The sequence below is a fragment of the Amphiprion ocellaris genome, chromosome 18 (assembly GCF_022539595.1).
Source record: "Amphiprion ocellaris isolate individual 3 ecotype Okinawa chromosome 18, ASM2253959v1, whole genome shotgun sequence".
In the NCBI taxonomy this organism is placed as follows: domain Eukaryota; kingdom Metazoa; phylum Chordata; class Actinopteri; family Pomacentridae; genus Amphiprion; species Amphiprion ocellaris.
This window is the reverse complement of record NC_072783.1, coordinates 144,856-152,832: the sequence shown is the minus strand read 5'-3', so window position 1 is coordinate 152,832 and position 7,977 is coordinate 144,856.

Sequence of the window (7,977 nt, the reverse complement as noted above, 5' to 3'; positions counted from 1 at the left end):
AATGTATATCTAACGAGTAATTGATGCCAGAAGTCTGAATCTGTGAATATCTTTCCAACTTTACTGAACCGTAGCCCCGAGGAGCCGTGATGGGCGTCCTTTATTTTCGTTTCTGAAAGGTGGCAACCCTAACGGTGTGTGTGTGTGTTTGATCTCATCAATAAATCCATTTCCTTCATGCCTTCATGTCTTCTCATCTCGTACATTCATGATGGAAACTCATAAAGCCTCCAGATGGATTTATTTTAGTCTTTACTCTTTTATTTTAGATAAACATTTTTCTTCACCTTAATGATTGAGGAATCAAGTTGCATTGTGGGAAACGTAGGATTTATGACATTTGAACAACTTTTAGAAACTATTGAAAGAAATCACTACAGTGATAATTCATTATATTGAGGTTCTCCTGCACTTGTTGATTTAACCTGTTCAAGAAAGTTTTTATCTACAAAAATATTCCCTTCTTGACTTAAAATGGCTTCCTGCAGCTCGAGCACACCAGCTCACCTAGAACTGCTCAAACACTGTAAAACTACTCCACCGTGCACAATAGCAAGTTGTAAATCGGGAGTAATTCAACCTTACATGTTTGAGAACTGATTTTGAAGAAGAATATTGTCACAGGAAGTCCTACCCTGCAGGCTGACAGGATTGGTTCCTCATTTTATTACATATGAACCCCCTGAAATCTACATCCATGTTTCTGAGAGCAGCATTAGTTCACTGTGGAAATGTTCAGCTCTGAAGTCAGCTTTCTAATTAGCGCATAAAGTATGTTCCAGCATATAAAAATCACACAATATGGGCATGTTAATAAAGTAAAAACCTTGGTTTTCACCAGAAGAGCTCTTTAAAATCCCATTAAAATTCTTACAAACACCTGGTTTAAAGCTGCACTGATCGATATTTTAACACCAACAATGGGTCAGATGGCGTTGTCATGTGAAATAGATTGATTTTAGCAGCGAGAATTATCACCTGACTCTATATTTCCATCAGATGTGTGTTTTTGACCCACAGTTTTCCTGTTCTGGTTCAGTCTCAACACTCATCACTGGCTGCTCAGATAAACCTGCTGTCAGGTCCGGCTGGAATCTATTTTTTCATACCTTCCTGACATTTCACCAGGTTATACAGTATATTACAGTGTTTGGGTAAAAAAACAGGTAAAAGCTGAGATGCTGGTGATAAGTCACTGCAGCATGCATGATAAGGTGCTGTTCATGGATTTCTGCTGGAGTTCCCTGAAGGATCCTGACACATCAGAGGGCTGCTGGAGATGATGTGTTGGTGGCAGCCTGGCAGGAGAATCTAAATCATGCACTAATAAAATCATCTCAAGATAAAGTTATTTGTGGCGTCAGTGTCCATTCCATTCCCATTTTTTCCAGTCCTCTAACGTTGTCCTCATCACTGCAGTCTTGACCATTCTCATGTTTGCCAGTTCCACCAGTAGAAACCACTGACTGTATACGAGATGGTTAGAAGCCGAGAGGTCTAACCCAAATCCAGACTAAGTTTTATAGAATTTCTGTAGCGCTTTATTGGAAAACGGTCCAACCCACAATCTAAATACAGGAAGTCCTCGGTTTACGATGTTCCTGACTTACGTTGTTTCTGTGTACGGCGTTACGTCTGAACCGGTTCAGTGGAACTAGCTGGCGAGCAGAGCGGATGAATACATCGTCAGGCAGCGAGTGGAGTGGATGAATACTGTATGTACAGTCGTCACACGGCGCTATCAGATGGCTTTGTTTCCATTTGCCGCCACATTGGATTTTTCTATATTCACTACCTTCATTATGGCTTCCAGTGTCAGTCAGACTCACAGTTTACATTTTCACCGGTATTTTCCCACCGAGCTGTGTTTCATAGTGAGCTAATGACTGCTTGTCGTTACTGTAGTTGTATAAACATGTATACTGATTGATATCGTGACGCAATAATGGCCTTGTTTATATTTTAACTGAAGTTCTGACATACGGCGATAATCGACTTACGTCAGACCGTAGGAACAGAACTCCGATATAAGTCAAGGACCTCCTGTGCAGCCTTACAGTGGTGCTTGGAATGTTAGATCATTCTTAAAAACACAAAACTTTGAACCCATTTTTCTCTAAAACTACAAAACGTGGATTAGACCACTCTGCTTCCAAACCCTTCATATAAAACATGGACGTATCAACGGTGATGTGAACAACAGCTGTAAAGCCTGGAGTCTGGCCGGTGACCGCTGCCATCTTAGCTTCTGGAAACAGGAAATAAAAAGTGAGGGGTCAATCTGACATGAAGACAATACATATGGTGATAGGGCAGTGGCCTGTCAATCACAAGGTAGCCCTGCTGTAAATCATGCCCTTTATCTATTTTACACCAAGTACGACAAAAATTTACAAAATAAACATCATGTTGTATTGAAAGAGACTTGAAATTAGTGATTTAGACCATAAACCCATCAGTAAAATGTGTACTGAGGTAACAAATCAAATGAGAAGTTGGGTTATTTTCTCATAGACTTTTATACAATCAGACTTCTTTTTGCCCTCGCCCCCTACTGGCCATTAGACAGAATGCAGGTTTAGGCCACTTCCATGTTTCTTTCTTTTCCAGATCCAGAGGATGCGTCCATCTTCTACATACAGTCTACAGTAGAGGATGATATCTGCTGTCTAACAAATATTTTGCTCCAATATAGCATTTTTGTATGAATTTTGATAAAAATAGTAGAATCTGTGTTTTAGACGGCATGGAAAATTAAACTTTAAGATATCCAGACAACCTTTTATGGTGTTTATTACCAGCCCAGCCAACGAGACCTACACTGTCTGGTACATATTGGAATTTTTAAAATTGCCTTTGTATCTCACAATTTGCTAAATCTGTCAGAAAATTCTGATTATTTTACATTTATTAAGCCACAAAAGTCACTTTGTCATGTTGTTCCAGTGAACTTTCCCTGTAAACACAATAAACACGATCCGATGTAAAAGAACCACCCAAAACTTTCTCAGAGGCCCAAATATTACAGCTGGATAAGAGTGTCTAGTTTGTTCTGGAGAAAAGTGATTTATAAATGCAGTTATTTTACCATTCTAATAAATTCTGAGGTACAGACTCCCAGTAATCCAAGTATAAGTGCTGCCAGTCCCATTGAAAATCTGCATGGCCGTCTACGCCAAAATAAATTCCCATCTCGCAAAGAAAAGCAACATAAACAGACTCAGATATTATTATAGATAGATAGATTATTATTATTTTCCTTAAAAAACTGCTGACCAAACCAACACTAAAACAAAAGTCCATGTTGGATTTCAGTCAAATGTAATCTGCTATTGTAGATATTTCTTCTTGGTGTGTAGTTTAAAAAACTCAATCATCTCCGTCTTTCTTGTGCAATTTTACTCCGAATGTAAAATCAAACATTTTAGGGCATGTTAGATCATGTTATGAATAAAAATAACCTACTTGATAAATTCTTCACACTATGAAACTGTGCTCTTAAGATTTCAGATGATCCTCCGTTTGCTGCTGATGCTGGAGAATTTTAGATTTTAATATTCTGCATTCGACAGAGCCGACCTTACAATAAACTGTCTGGAAAAACACAGACTCCAACTTCTAATGGATATGTTCCCGTAATAAAGAGTTAATAAAGAGTTTTGGAGAAATGCTGGTTCATGTCTGCTTCTGTTCACTCGCCTCTGTTCCCCAGGGCTCAATTTCGTGGTTGCATTGTTTTAAATTTGCATTCTTTCCTTTAGGGCATGTAATTTGTAAGCATGATCATTTGTAAGCATAAAATCGGGTCTAATTGCTATGCAGATGACACCGCTTTGTGTCTCGTTGAAACACAGTGATGCTGGCAGCTTCTCTGACACTGTGACCTGGATATTAAGTGTTGGTGTCTCAGAGTTTCTTCCAGACTGGCCACATTAAACGGAAGACTGGGATCACTTTAACACCATTATCAGCAACAAGCACATAAGCAACAGCCTCAGTGTTTCAGATTCGTTCTTTATTCGGAGCTGTCTTTTATCAGTCAAGTTGTAGATTTTTGCTCAGTCTACTTTTAGCTGTAGAACATGTCTAAATTTAGGGCTTTCATTGTTAGGCTGCACTCCAGAAGGTTATCTTTGCTTTTATCTCTCATCATCAAGTCTTCTAACGTCCCGCTCTCCGTCCTATCAGGACATTTCATCTCCAGCAGGCGTTTATCTAAGTTAGAGATGGATCATATCATCAGTAGCATTGACTGCCTTTACTGGTCTCCTGTCAGTTTTAGAGAAGCTTAGGTTTAAGGCCCAGAAGAGACGAGCCTTTAGCTGTCAGAGTATTATAGTATTTCCCATGCATTTTCATTGAAGCTAAAGTACTGTTCATTGCACTAATTTGTTCTGTTTTATTCACTCCTTCTCATTTTCTTGCATCTGCCTCTGTTGTGTGCCGCTTTACTGGGCTTTTTAAAGTTTTTCTCCGTGCATAAAATCCTGCAGCTCTTGTGCTCGAGGTCATGCTCAATTTGTAAAGTTATTTCTGTCTTTTATATAGTGTTTGGCCAGAAAAGATTATTGATATGAGACTGCAGCGCAGCAGTACAGTCGGTGTTAGGCGTCTTGGCTCTGACCTAATCACTCCCTGAAGCATGGATGTAATCTAACACAGAGAGAGAGATTGGGGAGTGATGATAGCAGACATCTTCCCCAGAAGCCTGGAGCTGCAGCGTACAGGTGGATGGAGGTGGAGCTGATTAAATGCTAAGCAGACAGTGGAGATAAATGTGGAGAGCAGTGGAGCGGTGGCACCGCTGCAACAGCCCAAAGAAAACATTGCAGAAGGCATCAGTCATTTGTTCAAATGCCCAACAGTACAAATGCTTGAATTTACCTGAGAGAGACCTTACGGGTGGGAGAAGTTAGGCTTGTGACTATTTATATCTGTCTCATAAAGGTGCAGAAGATGGGGGTGGATGGCTGGGTCAACAAAGCCCAGTCAAGAGTGTGATTTCCATATGAATCAACAGTCAGTAAATAAGTAAGTAAAGTTTATTTGTGTTCCCCTTTTTCATAGCACAAAGCCACAAAATGCATAAAGAAAGCCCACATAAGCCCATAAAAACAACAAAAGTAGAGTGAGTGCTGGTTTCTTTTAAAGGATCACCATCACCACATTTTTTCTTATCATAACCAAGTATGTCTTTAAAGAGCCCATATGATGCTCATTTACTAGTTTAGAATTTTATTTTTGTGTCAGAGTATGTTTACATGATTTAATGCCAAAAACAGAAAGATTATTTTTCTCATTCTGTCCGAAATGCTTCGTTTTAGTTCCTGTCTCTTTAAGCCCCACCTCCAAGAGAACCCAGTTTGTTCTGATTGGTCAGCTCGCTTGATAAAAGCGGTAATGTTGATCCACTTAAACCAAGTTCTCTAACTATAGGGTTGTACCTTCAGCAGAAGTTGGCGGAAAAACTTGAAAATACAGTGAACGCTTTTTTAGTTGTTGGTAACATTTAATTTAATCGTACAGAAAGAAATACGGAATTTGTCCAGCATCTCTTTCGAAGAGGAGTGAGAACTTATTTATAAAATGATGTTGAATACGACACTTTTTCCACTGGCTCATTTTAAATGCTTTGAAAAGTATAACCTTTACAATTCTTCTTGACCAAAGCAGATGCTGTAAGTGTACATTCCATAAGCTGACAGAAATGCCTGAACTCTGTTACTTATTGAGGCCTGACATCTCTGATTTTGACCCTAATTTTGCAGCTCAAATGTCACGTTACTGAAAGTAGCGACCAGCTTCAACCTGAATAAACAACAACTTATAGCTTCTTTTCACCACTCTAATAATGGTGAGGAAGCTGCTCATTCTTTGTCTGAGGGCCCTTTAAAGTAGCCACTAGGCAGGTGATACGGAAATGTGTGTCATGTCATCACTAAGTTACAGTAGAAAAGCCTGGACTTCAAATGAGGCATTTCAGGTAGAAGAGGAGGAATGTCTTCTTGATTTGGCGTAAACTGTGAGCTTTGTAAGCTTGCAGAAAAGCACAAAAAAGCTAAAGAAAAGGTTAAACCCCAAAAAGCATAATATGGGCTCTTTAACTAGCAATTTCAACACAGAAAGATCAGTATTGTGAGGACACTTTGGGTCATATGCTGGACTTTTTTTCAGTGGGACAAGTAATAATCTCTGTTGGGTATCTGACAGGTTGTTCTGGTAAAGAAACAGTTCAGCTCATAACCCTTTAAGGTGTCAGGATTTTGTCAGTTTTGGACAGTAATGCTCTTCATCAACCTTCCTCACACAAAACAAATAAAGATATTTCCCAAATCAAACAGTATAGTGAACATTAGACGCTGTTATTGCAGATATCAACAGTTAGCTCACAGGCTCTGCTCCATTAGCTGAATGTCCGTTCTGCTATTTTACAGAGAACTATTGCAAAACAAGTTGCACAACTAACTGTAAAAATAGCCTGACCTGCGGCACAGTAACAGAATTGTCAGCCAGGAGGATGATTCACTGAACCTGCCAAGAGCTGGAGGAACGTTGTCTGGCCCGAGGTCTTTTAGTGGCCGCAGTGAACAGAGCTGTCCAGAGCGCTGGATCCTTCGCCAGGGGTTTAAAACACGACGACGAAGGCAACCAAAGATTGTTTTCACAATGGAATAGTGTGGGAATCATTTTTCTGAAAAGCAATTACATGTTTGGTTCATGAAATATCCAATAAAGCTTTAAAAATAAATGAAAGAGAACACTTTATCTGCACTGTACTGGCAGGTTTGTGTTTTCAAAAGTTGTCATAAATCACTGACAGTGCTTCTGTTAAAGTTCAGTTAGGTTTAAATGGCTGTTAAAGTTCAGGAAGAATGGTACTCATGATTAAAAGGTAATTTCTCCCATGTCAGGATAGCCTTTAGAAGGTGACGAGGCCATAAAAAAGTGATCTTTGATCCAATCGTCAGTCTAAACCTCCAAAAATGTTCAATCCACAATAAAATAAAGAAAAGCAGTAAATTCTCACTTTCTAGAGGCCAGACCCTACATTTTTGCCATTTTACTTGAATATTACTCAAAAATTGTGGCTAATTTAAGCTCATTTGATGACCTGATTGTTAAAAAGGTGAAAAATTGTCTCTTGGTCTAACTAGGATTCTAAACATTAAACATGATCAATCTACAATGTGATAAAATGAAGAAAAGCGGCGTCGCTTTATGGAAAGAGCTCAAAATTCACCAAAAATCAAGGCTTATTTATGCTCGTGATCACTTCAATATCATAAAAAAGTGAAAAATGACGTAAAAAAGGTTTAAAAAAAAGTCATTAAAAAGTGAAACATTGTGCCTCAAATCACAGTGTGATAAAATAAAGAAAAGCAGCAAATTCTAACATTTAGATTCCAGACATTAGTATTTTTTCCACTTTGCTTGAAAATTGCCAAGAAATTGTATATATTTATACTCATGTCATCATCTGAATGTCATGCAAATGTAAAAAATGTGAAAAGGTGTCCCAAAAAAGTGAAAAAAAATGGCAAGAAAATGAAAAAGTGAAACATGTTCCATCACCACTGGGATAAGTTAGAGAAAAGCAGCAAATTCTCACTTTTAAGAGGCCAAACCCTTAAATTTTTGTCACTTTTCCCGAACATTACTTCAGATTTGTGCTTATTTACGCTCATGTGATGACCTGAATGTCATAAAGAAGTGAAAAATGTCATTAAAAGATGGAAAATAATGTCTTTGACCCAGTCAGTGGCCACTTTGCCTGAATGTTACTTGAAAATTTCTGCTTATCTATGCATTTTTGATCACCTAAATGTCATGAAAGTGTAAAAAAATGTCAAAAACAGTAGAAGAAAAATGTCATAAAAAGTGAAAAATAGTGTCTTTAGCCCAATCAGTGGCCACTTTGCCTGAATGTTACTTGAACATTTGTGCTTATCTATGCATTTTTGATGTCCTAATCTATAA